The 15,554-nt window shown below is 32.7% G+C and overlaps 1 long non-coding RNA gene across 4 annotated transcripts; it reads left to right on the top strand.

The window, feature by feature from the left end:
• The first annotated feature begins 456 nt into the window (after nucleotides 1-456).
• LOC148604753 (uncharacterized) lies at nucleotides 457-13,136 on the top strand. Of its 4 annotated transcripts, XR_015916036.1 has the most exons (6): nucleotides 547-853; nucleotides 1,218-1,279; nucleotides 1,646-1,811; nucleotides 8,111-8,211; nucleotides 9,675-9,761; nucleotides 11,738-13,136. It is a non-coding gene; the product is annotated as an uncharacterized LOC148604753 (long non-coding RNA). The 4 variants fall into 4 exon arrangements; XR_015916037.1 differs by lacking the exon at nucleotides 547-853 and adding an exon at nucleotides 457-526 and having other exon boundaries at nucleotides 1,646-8,211; XR_015916038.1 differs by lacking the exon at nucleotides 547-853 and adding an exon at nucleotides 481-530 and having other exon boundaries at nucleotides 1,646-8,211.
• The last annotated feature ends 2,418 nt before the right edge of the window (nucleotides 13,137-15,554 follow it).

The following is a 15,554-nucleotide window of genomic DNA, read 5'->3' on the forward strand; positions in this document are numbered from 1 at the left end:
TGTTTTTTTTTAAAGCCATCATGAGCAAAGTGACAAAGCAGTCAGAAGGTGAAACTTTGGACACCCTAGAATCCTATACTCCTCTGCAAGCTAGATACCATCAGAGTGAAGAAGGTTTGTAAAGAGAGTTGTGACATCCGTACTGACTACGCTCCGGTGTTTAAACGTCCTGAATCTCTTAGGCACATGTGTAATAATGACTAATCTAGAATGAAAGATTTAACCGTTTGTGATATTTCTACTAAATCTGTTCGTTAGAACGTAGTGACATGTAGCAATTTAACTCTGTACAGATCAGTATGTCTGGTTGTTAAGATCTATTTCTTTAAACAGACAAAACACTTCTCTTTTAAATTGCTATCATACAGGAGCACACGAGTATGTTGTATTATGTAATTCAAAACTGTAATTTGGTTTATCTATTGTATCCATATTGTAACTACTTCTGAAGTAGAGATTAAATGCTGCACATTATGACTAATACGATTTACATATAGGTTACATGTGTGGTAAGGTGGTATTTTTGGTATGTATGTATATTTATAGGTTTACTTGTGCATTTTCATTGTGTTAATTATTTTATATTTCAGTACAGATTATATTTGTATTGTAGTGTCATATTCAAGGTATATTTGTACTGGGAGTAGATTCAGGTAGTTCAGGTATTTCAGGTTCGCTCAGGTGTGAAATTGGTCAGGTGTTTTAGGTATTGAATTTTACTGGTTTGAGTTCAGATTGAAATTATTCGGCGGGAATCTTGTCAGAAGGAATTCAATAGTCGAGCTGATCAGATGTGCAAATGCTACAGGAAGAATTGTAGAATTTTGCATACGCATTCAACATTTATTCCCAGGTTAGTTTTTCATTCTCTTTACTAATTATTCTAATTGTCTAGCTCTAAAATTCACGTTTCTAAAATTCTAAAATTTATCGTAAGTATAGGAATGAGTGGCTTTGAGCAGATGTGCCATTGTAGTGAGTAACTGACGAGCGCTGGTTGGTAAAAAGATTTTAACGCAATTTATTTTAAAGAAAACCAATTGCGGTTTAAAAGTTAAAATAGCAAAATCTTGATTCACTAAAATATGTGCAAATGTACATTTTTCATTGGTAAAGTGCGAAATATCTAAACTGTATTCATTTATAAATATGATGCGTTGTTTTACCGCAGCACTATTTCTGATAAAGGTATTTATTATTCGTATGTTGTACTGTAGGTATGACTGTTTGATGCCTGTTTATTCCAGACGTACAAAAAGCCTTTGTACAAACTTACAAGGTATACTTTAATTGCCAAGTTATTTTAACAGAATGATTGTGTTATATATTTTCTATATTTTGAACTGCGTAGTTATATAACCAATTCGTATAATGTGAATTCTGGAACAGTGCATAATTGATTTAGTAGTTTATCTGTATTTTTGAGAATCAGTGTAAAGTTAGCAAAACGTACTATATTCATTTTGCAATGTAGATACATGCACTACTTACAAGACGCAATAGCTATTTTCTTTTTAAATGCAGTGCCCGGTTGTTCTAGGCGAACTCTGCTATGTGCTTTAAGGTGAGAGCACTTTTATGTGTTATTATTTATTATGGTGTACACTTTCCATGTATGTAGCTTATTGTCATTATTATATTACAGAGTGTTTTTCTTTCCTGTTTGTCCGAAATTGACGGAAAGTGCTCGAACCAATAATAGTAGTTCTACATGTAGTGAGCAGTTGATTTTTGTTTGGCCTAGTGCCCCATCCTACTACACATGTTTAGGTGCAACCATTTTCAAGGTCCGAAGTCCAATTTTATGCTAAGTATATCATCATATCTTACTTAATTTACAATAATTATAAGTGCAGTGTATTTGAAAGCAATAAGATGATGTATAGCAACATGTAGCAAATAGCCACCACAGATACAACTTTTCTGAACCCGTGCGGGTCCAGGTGTCAAAAGAATGTGCCCGCAGCAGCGCTAAGCTTGTCGTAAAAGGCGATTAAATAGTGCTCAGAACCCTCTGCCCACAGAGCAACTGGGTTATGTGACCCAGTTGATGGAAGTGTGTATGCCTGATGTGTTACGTGCTGGGGTTGTCAGGCTATAATACGGAAAACATGACAGCAAACCATAGTGGTGCACCGTGTTGGGAAATTAAGATGTCACGTTCCTGGCACGTTAAAAAACCATGCTGTGGTATATTCGATGTGGTGGAAACCATTGCGCTCCCCCAAATGAGGCTAAATTGCCTGACCCTACCCTTCCCTCCCATTTTCTAGAAGCAATCAAATCTCGTCGACCCTATTGTCCCATCCCATTTTTCATTTCATCATCATCATCATTTCATGTTCATTTTATAAGAAAAGTATATTAAACATGGTGATAAAGGTATAACTTTTGTTGGTAGTAACGGGCTTGAATAATAGAATTTTGTTTTTTGTTTGATAAACTGTATAAAATTGACCAAATTATACCTACTATCGGCCTTCTGTTTAATTTAGTTTATACATATCTCTTTGTCAATACAACAGCGGCGATTTTATCAACCATAGGTAATAAGACTGAACTTTGATTTAATACATGTAAAAATACATTAAAATATATCATTATACGTATGTCAAATGATTATTTTCCTATTAGTGAAGTGTGGAACAAATTGTTTTTATCGAGTTTTTTCTTATTACTATTATTATAATTAATGATTTTATTATCATTCTTATTATTTCCTACACCAAGGTAGAAGGATCTCTAACACGACTGCACAGAAAGAAATCAAATTTTGCACAAAAATCTGGCGCTATCCGCCAATGTGAAATAACAAATTAAGAAATCCAACATGGCCGCTGTTTGAAGACGAGATAAATGATAAAAATAGGAAAAGTCACGGAAAATTAATATTTGGTACTGCAATAGGCCACCGCAAATGTATCTGATATTTAAAAAATAATAATGGTTGCCACTCCAAGATGCCCATCGGCCGAGTTTTGTTTCATTCAACAACATAAAATTTTAACATCGTATAGCCGTATGAATTGATTTCAGGAGCTCCCGTGACATTGGTAACGTTTTGGAAAAATTATCACTGAAAATATTGATTTCATCTCTTTGTTATGGAACGTTACTCCTAACAAGTGTACCAGTACAGAGGATAATACGAACATGTTTATTTTTTATTGGTTTTTAAGAAATTTATTTAATAACCTACAAGGGTTTCCTGCTGAAGCTTCCTCGTGTTCTAAATCTGTTTTGCTAAAATGAAATATTTTAACTGACCTATAACATAATATTGTCCGTACCAGAAAAGCTCCCTTAAACTCACCTAGGGTTACCTATGATATTCTGTGTAGTGTGTCAAAAAGTCTTCATGTATTTTTTTTATTTAAAAAGTCGTACGACAAAAGAAATTCAAGTATATTTCAATAATTATAGAAGTCATACACCTGCGTCGACACCTTTGTAACGGGTTGCCGAACCATGTAAAGATAAAAGAAGCCACCCACCTATCTCTTGGTCATAGTTTTAAAGTCTACCGGGCTTGTATATTTTTATAACACAGCGGCAAAGAAAGAACGATACAATGACTGTAACTATTTTAAATATTCCATCCATTTCAAGTCCTAAAAATAGTGTACAAAGTAATTATGTATTCACCATTCGTGGGTGTATGCCTAACAAATAAAGAAAAGCTGACAGAAAACGAAAAGAGTTTTAGTCTTCTTACTTTCTAAACACGATTATTGCACCCATACACAGATCAGAGGGCCACTCTGCATCTTATATACAAGCTATTTTCGACGTTTGATTTTATTCGGGCACAATTATACATGTATTTGAATGTATCCAAATGGAGATTGCGAACGAATGACGTAGTACTTCCATAGATGGTAATTGAGCGTTACTTCCTGTCTGTATTTATGCATATTTATTAGGTCGTCGTGGAAACACAAATAAAGCATTCTAACTTAGTTTAGCGCTAACCTGATGAGAAAACGTTCGTTACACTCGTATCTAAACATACTATAGTTTTTTTATAAATGTAAACCTTTATAAAATGATCAAGCAGCAATACTTCACCTATATTATCGATTTATATTCGATGAACTCGTGGATCGTTATGGTGTATCCATCAGCACCATAAAAACTGACTTTTTCAATGGGTCATAGTTTTCCTTTCCTCGTTTGTCTACCCCGGACTTGACTTTTTATAAGCAACTCGGTGGGTGTTTCTAGAGAAGCAGAGGACGCTTACCCTACCGGTGCACCTGGTCCATACTCCCAGTTTTTAGTGGAGTCCGGGTTGCTCATTTACTTTTGTTACTTTGTATGTATGATTTTAGTTACTTTATGTTCTTTGTTGTGTATGTCTGTTTTCCATGTCTGGTCTTTGTCCCTGGATTACATTATTTTGATTACCGCTATAACCTTGGTTCCCCTGATTACTCTTTCACGTTCATTTCTCTTGCTTGACATTCTGACGGGGAGGCATATCTTAAGTAAGCATTCTGTCGTGTTTCAATCGATATTATTTTGTTAACCACCCAATTTGTGTTAGAATGGAAAATCATGATCATAGTCGTATACTTCATCTTTTAACAGTGGAATTTCGAGAAACAAGCTTACCAGCATCGTAACGCAAATTCAATGCACTGTTTAAACTGAATAATTTCGTTTGATTTGTACAATGTGAGTTTTCAGTTTATTATAAAATGAAAATAAACTCCAGACATTTCAACGTCAAGACATTTTAGGAGAAGAAAACTATCATACACCGAATCAAGCCGATCAACCACATTTCGATTAGTAGTCATTTCATTTTTTCGATGATATGTTGTTTATTTTTGTTTTGTTGGCTCGTTTACTATCTCCAGGTTGTAGATTTGTGTTTTGTCTTTTTTCTGTGATTATAACTGTTAAAGCTAAATGTTTAAGAAAACAATTATTGCAAATGCATTCTGTTGGTTTGTGTGCCACTAGAAGAAACATATATATTCAGTACTCTAAAGAATCGTTTAATCACAATAAAATCTAAATATAAAAAAAGACATGACATCGGCCATGATAGGGGACAAATTGAAACACAGGTATGTTATTTACAAAGGATATTGTTGAGAGAGATATGTTCTTAAACCAAACGTTTCCTATTAGTGGAGCGGTCAACCCGAAGAAAGGCATTATTTTAAGAGTTTCAGCGTTTCATAGCTTAATCTGCAAAAAAATGTACCTTTCAAACCTCTTTCAAAACTTCTATAATCACAACTGTCAAGAGGGTCTGCAGTCCTACCACAACACTTGTTACTCCCTTAGTGATATTAACTCAATGTGGATCCTGAAAAATTCGAAAGATCTTTTGGAGATAATCAGTTCAAGACTATTATCAGAATATCATAGCATTAAAACCTATGATTTTTCAACACTGTAGACTTCTATTCCCCATACTGGGAGTATGGACAAGGTACACCGGTAGGGTAAGCGTCCTATGCTTTCTAGAAACACCCGCCGAGATGCTCATAAAAAGTCAAGTCCCGGGTAAACAAACGAGTAAAGAAAAACTATGACACGTTGAATAAATCGGTTTTCATGGTGCAGATAGATACACCATAACGATCCACGAGTTAATGATGACCATAAAACTTCTGTAGTGATGACCTGTAGCAACATAGATGACGTATTATCTTTAAACAAACCTACGTTCGTGGATTTGATACTTCGCATCTACCCCTAAAGAACTGGAGATGAAGGATACTACAGACACTGTTAAGTCAGCCTCAAATCTTAACCTATACTTAGAAATCGATGGTTTTAGTGGAGTCCGAGTTGCTTATTTGCTTCTTTGTTGTGTATGCTTTACTTTGTTTTCATGTCTGGTCTTTGTCCCTGAATTACATTCTTTTGATAACCGCTATAATCTTGGTTCCGTCGATTATTCTTTAATACAACAATCAAACACACGGCTGGAATTTCTTAAAATTTGTCATGGATATATTAAAGTTCATTGTAAGAGTTGTCGTAAAAAATTGTATGGTCCAGTTTTTGTAAATTCACGTTTATTATCAAATGTGTGCGCAATTTTAGTGTAACATGTGTCTGTAGTAAAGTTAAGAAAAATATACATAGGCGGAAGATGTAGACCATGTTTATATTTACTAATTTAAAAGAGAACGTTCTGAAGGAATATATAAATTAATAAAATTTGGATATCACCCCTTTTAAAGTAGTCCATTTTTATTAAACGTTGTTTAAGAACAACACAGTTCAATGTTATCTATTAGCAAGAATAAGGGCGTTTACAAAAAAGACCAAGATTCCTCGAAAATATAGTAATTATTTTGATAGTTTGTGACAAAGGGTATGAATAGTTAATTGCCGGAATAGATTCCTACCTGTTGCCGGAGTTTTTACATTGTAGGAATTTGCTCAGCTTTAAGAAAAAATTACAAGTATTTTAGTGAGTAATTATCAGAAGAAATCCACAAAATAAAGAATGTGTTAACCAATTATGTTAGGCGCGTTCAATATGTTCTTTCGGGTTGATTTGCTCAATTATCAGACTTTTGAGTATTATTGAGATATACTTTTTTATGTTTGAATTTGTGAAATGTGAAACCTTGGCAGTACAATTAAACTGGGAAAAAGCTCTACCAAACGCATCAAAGTATCATTAAAATGAGAAGACTGCATAGTATTTCGTACTAAATCTCCAGAAAAAAAACTGTGCTTTTTTAATTAAAATAGGTAAAAACATTCTGAGCTCTGGAAATTTGAAAGGATGACATTGCTTCCTTGATTTTACAAGAACTACCATCAGCCCATAGTTCAAAAGTCATTAGTTTTGACATTCCATATTATCGTTCTTGCTTCTAATCTTATTCTAGAAACAAAATATAAGTTCTACAAAATCTGAGCTTCGGTTTTCACAAATGACAGATGAAATAGATGTATCTGGCGCAGATAAACCAGTTTTATCCAACTTCTAGCGAGTGTTCACTTTCACTTGCAATTATAACTATGCCACCTAGAGTTACAAAACTTTTGTCATGGCTGATAGATGAAAAATCAACTTTTCTGCATATGATTCAAGGCAATTCGAGTCGGAAAAATTGCACAAATATCTTGCAGTTACAGAGACTTTGGTGTCACTTGGTAAATGTTCCTTCACACCATTTCAAATAGCTCTAAAACTACAGGTTTATAAATATTGTGGTTCTAGACAGATGATCGATAGTTTGAAGTCAATTGTTTTTGCTGTTCATTTGATGTAGTTAAATAATATCCTTCAAGTCTAGCAAACCACAAGGTTCCAAACATATGCAGTATTATTTATGTTCCAAATAGTCTGACAAATGTCACTTCATGTCATGCAGTTGTTTGATACAAGAAGGGTCGGATAACATTGACATTAACACAGAAATTGTTGATGGAAAAGTTCAATGGCTCGAGTCGTATTCCAGGTTCAAAATGTTTCCCAGACTCCTCAAACCAAAATCGGCCGTGGTAGCGATAAGTCCTTACCAGTGAATAAAAAGGTTCTTTCCCTTACTAGTTGTCTACCATACAAAAACCCAGAGAGAAAACCTGAACCACCAATTCTTTTCTCATAGTCATAGTCAGTCATATTCATTACTGGCATGCAACGTTGCTTTCCCTCTTTTTATATCATAATATAAAAAATGATTCAAACATTGCCTGCTTTTATATTTTCAAGTACTTGTTCATGTCTTGTAAATAGTTATTTAGGACCAACGTTGTTAATTTTATGTTGATATGAATTTTGTTGAAAGTATTTGTGTTTGGCAATTCCATTGAACATTGTACATAGTTGTTTATTATTAACATAAGTCAGTCAAATAAAAAGTCATTTTACACCGTATTATGATATCCGTTTACATCTTTTTTTAGTTTTTAACATTACTAGTGGTCGGATGCTGATTTAGTTTATTTTTATAACTTGTGGTGCTTTTTGTAACCAGGTTTCGTTGCTTTGATAAAGTTATTTTGTATGTTTGTAATGATTGTCATTTGCATTATTTTTGTTAAATGAGATTTAGCGTTATACATCTTAATTGTTGTTTAACTCTATTTTGCTTGTTTGTGAATGATATTTTAAATTTGCAAATAGATTATCCGGGATAGGCGTATCCACACAGTGCTCAGCAATAGGGAAACTCGGTACGTCCCCAGATGGTGGGTCGGGGATCCCATCCCATTGTGGGTTATCAGGTAATACGATATAAACAAATAGAATCTTGGCCGCGAACCAACGTGTGCTATGCATTATGAAATATTTTGAACTTAATACAGAGTAATTTAGTCATATGGATATAACATATTTTAGTCATAAATTTAATTCCTGTCAAGTAGATTTCTTGCGTATAATGTAATAATGTAGATATATAATTGTTATACATTTTACACATGTAGATATATTAACACCTATCGATATAATATGTTGTTCCTTATTTATACCTCTCCCCCTTTTTCTAGTTTTAATTTATGTATACCTCAATGTAGAATATGTTCTAGCTTTAAAAGTTACACATGACATGCATAAAGACCACGAACAGCTTTTTTATGAATTTCTTTCATTATTTTTTTTAAATGCCAAAAAAAAATGTACAAATTATCGTCTAAGTCCTTTAATTTTAGTTATATCAAATAAATGAAGAAAAAATGTCAAATACACTACTTTTAACAACCATTTAACGAACGGAATAGTTAAAAATCGAAATTCATAGTTAAAAATCGAAATTCATAGTTAAAAAATGAGCTATTTGAGTGGTGTCGAAAACGTCATAATATGACATTGAATTACTTCATACATAGAACATTGAATATTGCATCCAATTCACAATATTAGTTGTTTATGATTATTACAGAAGGATTATTTTCATGCCATTTCATTCTCTTGGAAATTATATCTAAAAAAATCTTTTATTTTGTAATGAAATTACCCCTCCTCATTTTATCCCTATTTGTTATAAAACTGGACCACCTCCGACTTTAAAAAGTTTTATTTCAAAGTAAAAATATTTTTCTTTCAAATGATGTATTTATTAGATGTATGTTCTTCTAGTGCATTTAAATCTTATTTTTCACACTCAAACCGCTCCACTATATTACCTGACCAATAAACAAGGTCATGAACTTTAAACCACTACCTTTTAACCGGACTACTTTTAACAATGTAATAATCTTGTCTGAAAATAAGGCATGTGTATTTGAATAAAATAATAAGAATTTATCATAGATTTTGCCAGAATATTAAATTATAAGGTATGTAACTATTATCTGGAGATATCATCGTGTATAAAGAAATTAAGTTCGATTTACACATAACATAAACCGCTTGTTCCTTAAATTAAAATGCCACATTTCACTCCTCATACAAACCATCTAAAGGATTGTACTTCTTACAGGAACTTTACCCAATGCTATTGTTATCTTTTACCTAATCCTAAATAGGATGTAGTTGTGAAGTATTTGGCGACATGTATCCATTTTCGATCTTAGATGTAACATATCGGTGCTTGTAATTGATTATTCATATATCGATTGCATATTTTTTTCGACATTTCGATTCAGAAAACAAAGGACATTAATTACCAAAAAGTGGAGGGGTAATTTTGAGCTGTTATTTACTCAAGTTTTTAATGCAGCTTTTTATTGACTTTATGTTTTTAAAGTGCCGGAACCTACATGAATATGAGCACATACACCATGGACAAGTTTGTCGAAAGACATCAGCTGAGCAAAAGTTATCGATTGATTAGGTAAGTGTACACTGTTCATTATTTCCAACATCAACTTTATCTATTAAAATAGTCTGGCTGATGCCTGAGCGATTGATACATAACATACATTTTTTACATTTGTTGTTATTTGCTTTCCTTTATAGATGACACAATGTATACAAATGTTGAATTTTATTACCTTCCAAGGGAGTAGGTCCAAATATTTGGGTAGAAAGGGGGGCTTTTGATGAACCAAATTTGCAAGGTTGTTCATTCAAAAACATTTTGGAGTACTTTTTCAAAAAGTTGTACATAAAATAAAACATTTTATTAACAATTCCATTATCACTAGAGGGCATCAGACACTCCTTTTGGTCCGTCTATACTAGCTTTAATTTAGCTGTTATAATGATTCACGTAATGGTATTGTTATTAGTATTTTTGAGTCTCCCAAAGTAACATCAGTTGTTACTGTCGTTTCTTAGAAAACCGTAACATTTGTTTATTTGTTAATAATAATTTACTGTTCATATTATATTTTTGTAATACCCGGATATTCCCTTTGATAAATTGCACTGGCTTAATTCTTTTTTGTACATAAAAATATTTTCAATATCGCTTTTAAATCGCTTTTGTCCAATCATGTAAACAATGATGTTTACTCATAATCATTTACTTGCAGTTTTTTTTTTTTTCGAAATGGATTTTTTTCTTAAACAATAATTGCTCCTCTTTTACTCTTTGGTTGGTTTAATAGGGGAATTTCGGAAACAAGTCAAATCGGCACCTGTCATTATGGTTAATTCGGCACCTTAATAATGGTCAAATTGGGACCTTGTGAAATCGGGACTTGTTAAATCGGCAACTTTACATTATCGTTGTTTTGTATTATGTGTTAATCTGTAATTTATTGTTGTGTATGTAGTGATAATTTTATAAAACTCTGAATATAAACTTGGATTAAATACAACTGTTTATTAGTCCCAGATCTAAGTTATCTATATTGTATTACTATTTCACAACATATTTGATAAAGAAAAAGTGTGATGACTAATTGGTGCAAAATACTTATTAAATGCATCATTTTTACTTATAATTTACCAAATATTCTAACTAATTAACTGCACAAAGTCCTACGAGGAAGAATGACCCGGCCAGCGAAAGCTATATTTTCATATAGCCTAGCTGGCCGAGTGGTCTAGGGCGCTAGACTTTGTGCAGGCGGTGTTGCCATAGATGTCACAGCAGTACGAGTTCGAGTCCCGCGGAGGGAACGACAAAACATTTGTATCGCAAATTTGACAGTTCTAACATCGTTGGGAATTTTTCAGACCTTTCTATACGTTTATAACATCTTCCCTGTACCAATTTGATGCGATGGAGTAGTGTAGCAAATAGAGTCGTCACATTCTGAGACGTTGTATATATATATATATATAATGAATAATAAGTTAGGTGTTTGTTTAGGCCTTTTTAGGTAATTTCAGTCAGTGGTATTTTTATGTCACTTTGGTGCAAGTTTTTCAAAGATGTTCTTGAACATTAGGGTTATGTTTCTACACGATTAAATTCATCATTACAAAAGTTTTATGGTCATCATCATGAACTCGTGGAACGTTACGGTGTATCAACGTCTCAAAGGTTTCCATCCTTCTTTCGTCTACCCCGGACTTCACTTTTTATGAGCAACTGGGTGGGTGTTTCTAGAAAAAAAACAGGACGCTTACCCTACCCTAACACCTTGTCCATGCTCCCAGTGTTTAGTAAAGTCCGAGCTGCTTATTTACTTTTGTTACTTTGTATGTAATTTTGTAGTTGCTTCATGTTCTTTGTTGTTTTTATCGGTTTTCAATGCCTGATCATTGTCTCTGGATTACATTCTTTTGATTTCCGCTAGAATTTTGGTTCCCTTGATTACACTTATATTTATTAACAATTTAAGAGAGTAAATGAAAAGAAAACTTAATGTTCTTATCTTGGGACTTCTGACTTCTAATTCATCATTTATTTTACAGATATGATTCCCGCTTCCAATTCCAAGCAAAGAAAAAAGCTCTTTATCATATTTATTTGTTCAACACCTTGAAATAACAATTTATGAAAGAACAATATTTGTAGCCGAATTCTCATCCGCGATATTGAGATGACTGTACCGACCGTGACGGTCGTCAGCTTTACGCCAGAAAAATATGTTACATAAGAATATTTACGTAAAACGCTTAACCTAATTTTAAAAAAAAGGTAACGGTATCATACATCAAACAACAAATTTCTAAACCAGAATCCAGAAATTCCAAAGAGGGAGAAAGGGGTGGACGTTGACTGGCATCCCTTATAATTGCACTGTTAGTAAGCCGAAATTTCATCCACTATTGAACAGGATTGTTTTCTTCATAGATAATGTATGTTCCCTAAATAATTGTCTTGTCGATTTTGAACTTATCTCAAATATATTATTCCAAAGGGCTTCCTTGGATCTTCCTTTTATCTTGCCCTTCGTCTCGAAATCTAAAAAGAGAGGAAAGCTTTCGACGATGGCCTAGGTCCTTCAGTTTTCTGTTGCCCACTTTCATTTTTTAAAAGAAACTTTAGAGTTGTTCTAACGTTTGGAATTCTTTTACTTGTTTTACCGATTTTCTAGATGAGGCTGAACAAGAGAAACTGGGGCAAAGTTAAATTTTACATTGATTAAGGCCGTCATTCTACCTTCGTCACCATGACCTGACGTTGATTTTTCTTTCCTAATGTGTAAAACAACCTCCTTTTTTAATAATGTTTTCCCTTTCCTCGTAATTTGTGATCTACGAGCCAAATTTGGATTTTCTTTTGTGTTTTTGCAGTTTGTTTGAACGTTTGAGTTTCCTTGTTATGTGATATTTGCTTTCGTCCAGTGTCATTTTTTGGCCATGTTTTGTCAACGCGTTTTCCTACATTTAAACTTTCCTGAATTATATTTCTTTGTATCGGTTGTCATTATGCGGGCGCGAAATCTGATAATTTGTAAAGGTGTAATGGTGATGGGTTTCAGCCCATTATTAACGAAAGATTGTCCAAACTTTGCACTATAATTAATGAAATTTTCTTGGTGGTCTCAAATCAAAGTACTTAATGAATGTACCGATTACGTGCAACCAATCTCCTCTTGTTAATAAATTTAAAAGTAAAAGAAAATCCGCCGTATTACCTAACATGTAACCTATATGCTATATCCATTATGGAAGTCTTATTAGCAATACTGTTCAGCATTTGAATAGAGTTAGTTGACCATGTAATGTAGTAACTATTTGGGTACCAAATGTGATAGTGTGTAAAATTACTGGTATTTTATATTTTATTTGTATCTTCAATTGTATCTTGAATTTTGTTTGTATTTGATATTTATTTTCATAGATAATAAAAACCTATTTCAATTTATATGTGTGTTAATATTAGTTGGAAATTAACGTTTTGACCTTGACCTAAACGATATAACGGACAGACATTTCGAACCTGGTATTTCTTTTCTATCAGTTTGAGATTTCGTATTTTCTCGGTTGGATTCGGTCTTTTCCGTTCTATGCTTGGTTGAACCGCACACTTTATTCTGGCGGGTAAATATTATTGTTCGTGAGGAACTCACCATTCAGTGGAAAGAAATTGACAGAGATTTTGGTTGGAAATAATATATCTTGGAAACTTTTCTAATCAGTAATTGTATTCAGCATGATGACTTAGTAAGATTCGTTATATTTGCATGCTCAATTTATTGCCTAATTTTATTAAAAATCCTTTAAATTAATATTTTTATTCGTATGAAAGTTTCATGAATGTCGGTTTGCGCGTGAGAATGAATGTCTAAATATTATAACCGTTTAAATAAAATAAAACATGATTTAGGTATAACTGAATAGAAATGTTTATTTTTCTGTAATTTAAATGACCATTTCCTAGCCAAACTTTTCATTAAAATAAAAAAGGAGTAACGGTTGAACGCATACATGTACTAGGCGAGACTCTTGTAATTTTGTTTTAAGGGTAAATACACTAATAAATACGGGATTTAAATATCTTGAATTTATATTTCAAAGTGTTACTACATGTTGATTCTTCTCAAATATGTATTAGCAGAGGTTTATAATAATTATTTTTGTTATACAGGATGAACACTTATGCTTGTGAAAGATATACATGCATTTGATGATGTCTAGGTGTACTTAATTATCCGTGCCACTTGCTCGATATGTGAGGTAGATATTTTTGTATATATCTTATTGTTATTTTTTATGATTTGTACGATTTTCAAAGTCACGAAAATTATAGATATTTGGTAATTTGCTGATCGCAAATGAGCCGTACAATACACAATACACATATAGTTATCTTTATTTGTTTTAAATAATTTCCAGATATGTTTGTTAATTTACGGTTGCCTGAATATAACCTAATAGTGTTGCTCAGGCGGAAAGCACCAACAATCAATGTTCATTTACGGAACATACCTGTTAAATGTTTTAATAATATTTCTTGGCACATCGGATTAATATGAACATATTGATTGATTGACTAATTTATGCATAATCAGATGATTTTGAGATGAAACGAATTTTTCATTTCCCGTAATTTTTACTTAATATTCGAACGTCATGTCAAGTGATTTTTGCATAGAGTATTATTTTTTTCATTGTATTTGCTTTATATGTTTGTTACAATATTTAGAGCGTAAAATGTACAATTGTAATTTGTGCTATAATATTTGTATTTTTATTACAGGGCATTTTTTCTATTTCATACAGATTGTTTTGTTCAAAATAAAGTATTGAACCTGAAACGACTTAATATAGAAGCCCCAAGATTTTAAGCGCTTCCACAATGGCGCCCACGTGGATTTGCGGATCTGTGTACACTACGATGATATACGATATTGACATTATTTCACTTTTAAGACTGGATTGCGGTGTCAACGCAGTTGTGTTTTTGTTTTCGCCATGGCTTATGGATATTCGACATGGGAGATTTGTGCTATAGCAACATTATATAGTAAGATATTTATGCTTATTTTGTAAAACTTTATTTATCCTTGCTTGTGTTTTGTATACCTGCTTTATTTTTTTTCGCAATGAAACTTCTATTCAGATTATAGCATAATCAGTCAGTTGAAAAGAAATTTTGGAGTGTAGATACTTGATACCCTTGCCGTTATAATACCGAAATCTGGTTAATCATAGATACTTCCAAGGTACACATACTTTTATTTTTTTATTTCTTTTTTTTTTTTTTTTTTTTTTTTTTTTGCATACATAGTTTTCTGTAGTATCAATTTGAGATATCATTGAGTGAACATTAGAGGTTGATGGACTTGTACTATATCACCCCGTCCCTCCGAAAAAAAGTGGAATAAGGTCAAGGTCAACCGGAAGTAAGCGTTACCATGAACTCTGTAATTAGTCTTCAACATATTTAAACACATAGAGTGACAGTTGGATTTTAGTTGAAACTTAGATTTATTCACATTTTTCCACAATTTTGTGTGAAGTGGAACTTAGTCACTCCGAAAGTAATATTTGTTTTCTTTGTTTTCTAGTTGCGTACACATTCAACAATTTAGAATAGCAAAGAAAAAAATCTTCTTGCATACACTTACAAACACATTCATTTTTTTTTCACTCCAATGCTTCATTATGCACTAAGCTTTGTGTTGCTTTGTTTGTGCTTGTTTGTTTGCTTTTGCTTGTATGTAGTTGTTATGCTTAGCTTTTTGTAATTTGAGCTTGCATTTTGTTTTTGCTTATTTGTGTTTGTATTGTCTTTGCTTTATGTGTTAGCAAATTAATTATATATACCATTGCTTTTGTT

The sequence above is a fragment of the Perna viridis genome, chromosome 10, assembly GCF_037379345.1.
Source record: "Perna viridis isolate PV_CMFRI_1.1 ecotype Kerala chromosome 10, ASM3737934v1, whole genome shotgun sequence".
Taxonomy (NCBI): domain Eukaryota; kingdom Metazoa; phylum Mollusca; class Bivalvia; order Mytilida; family Mytilidae; genus Perna; species Perna viridis.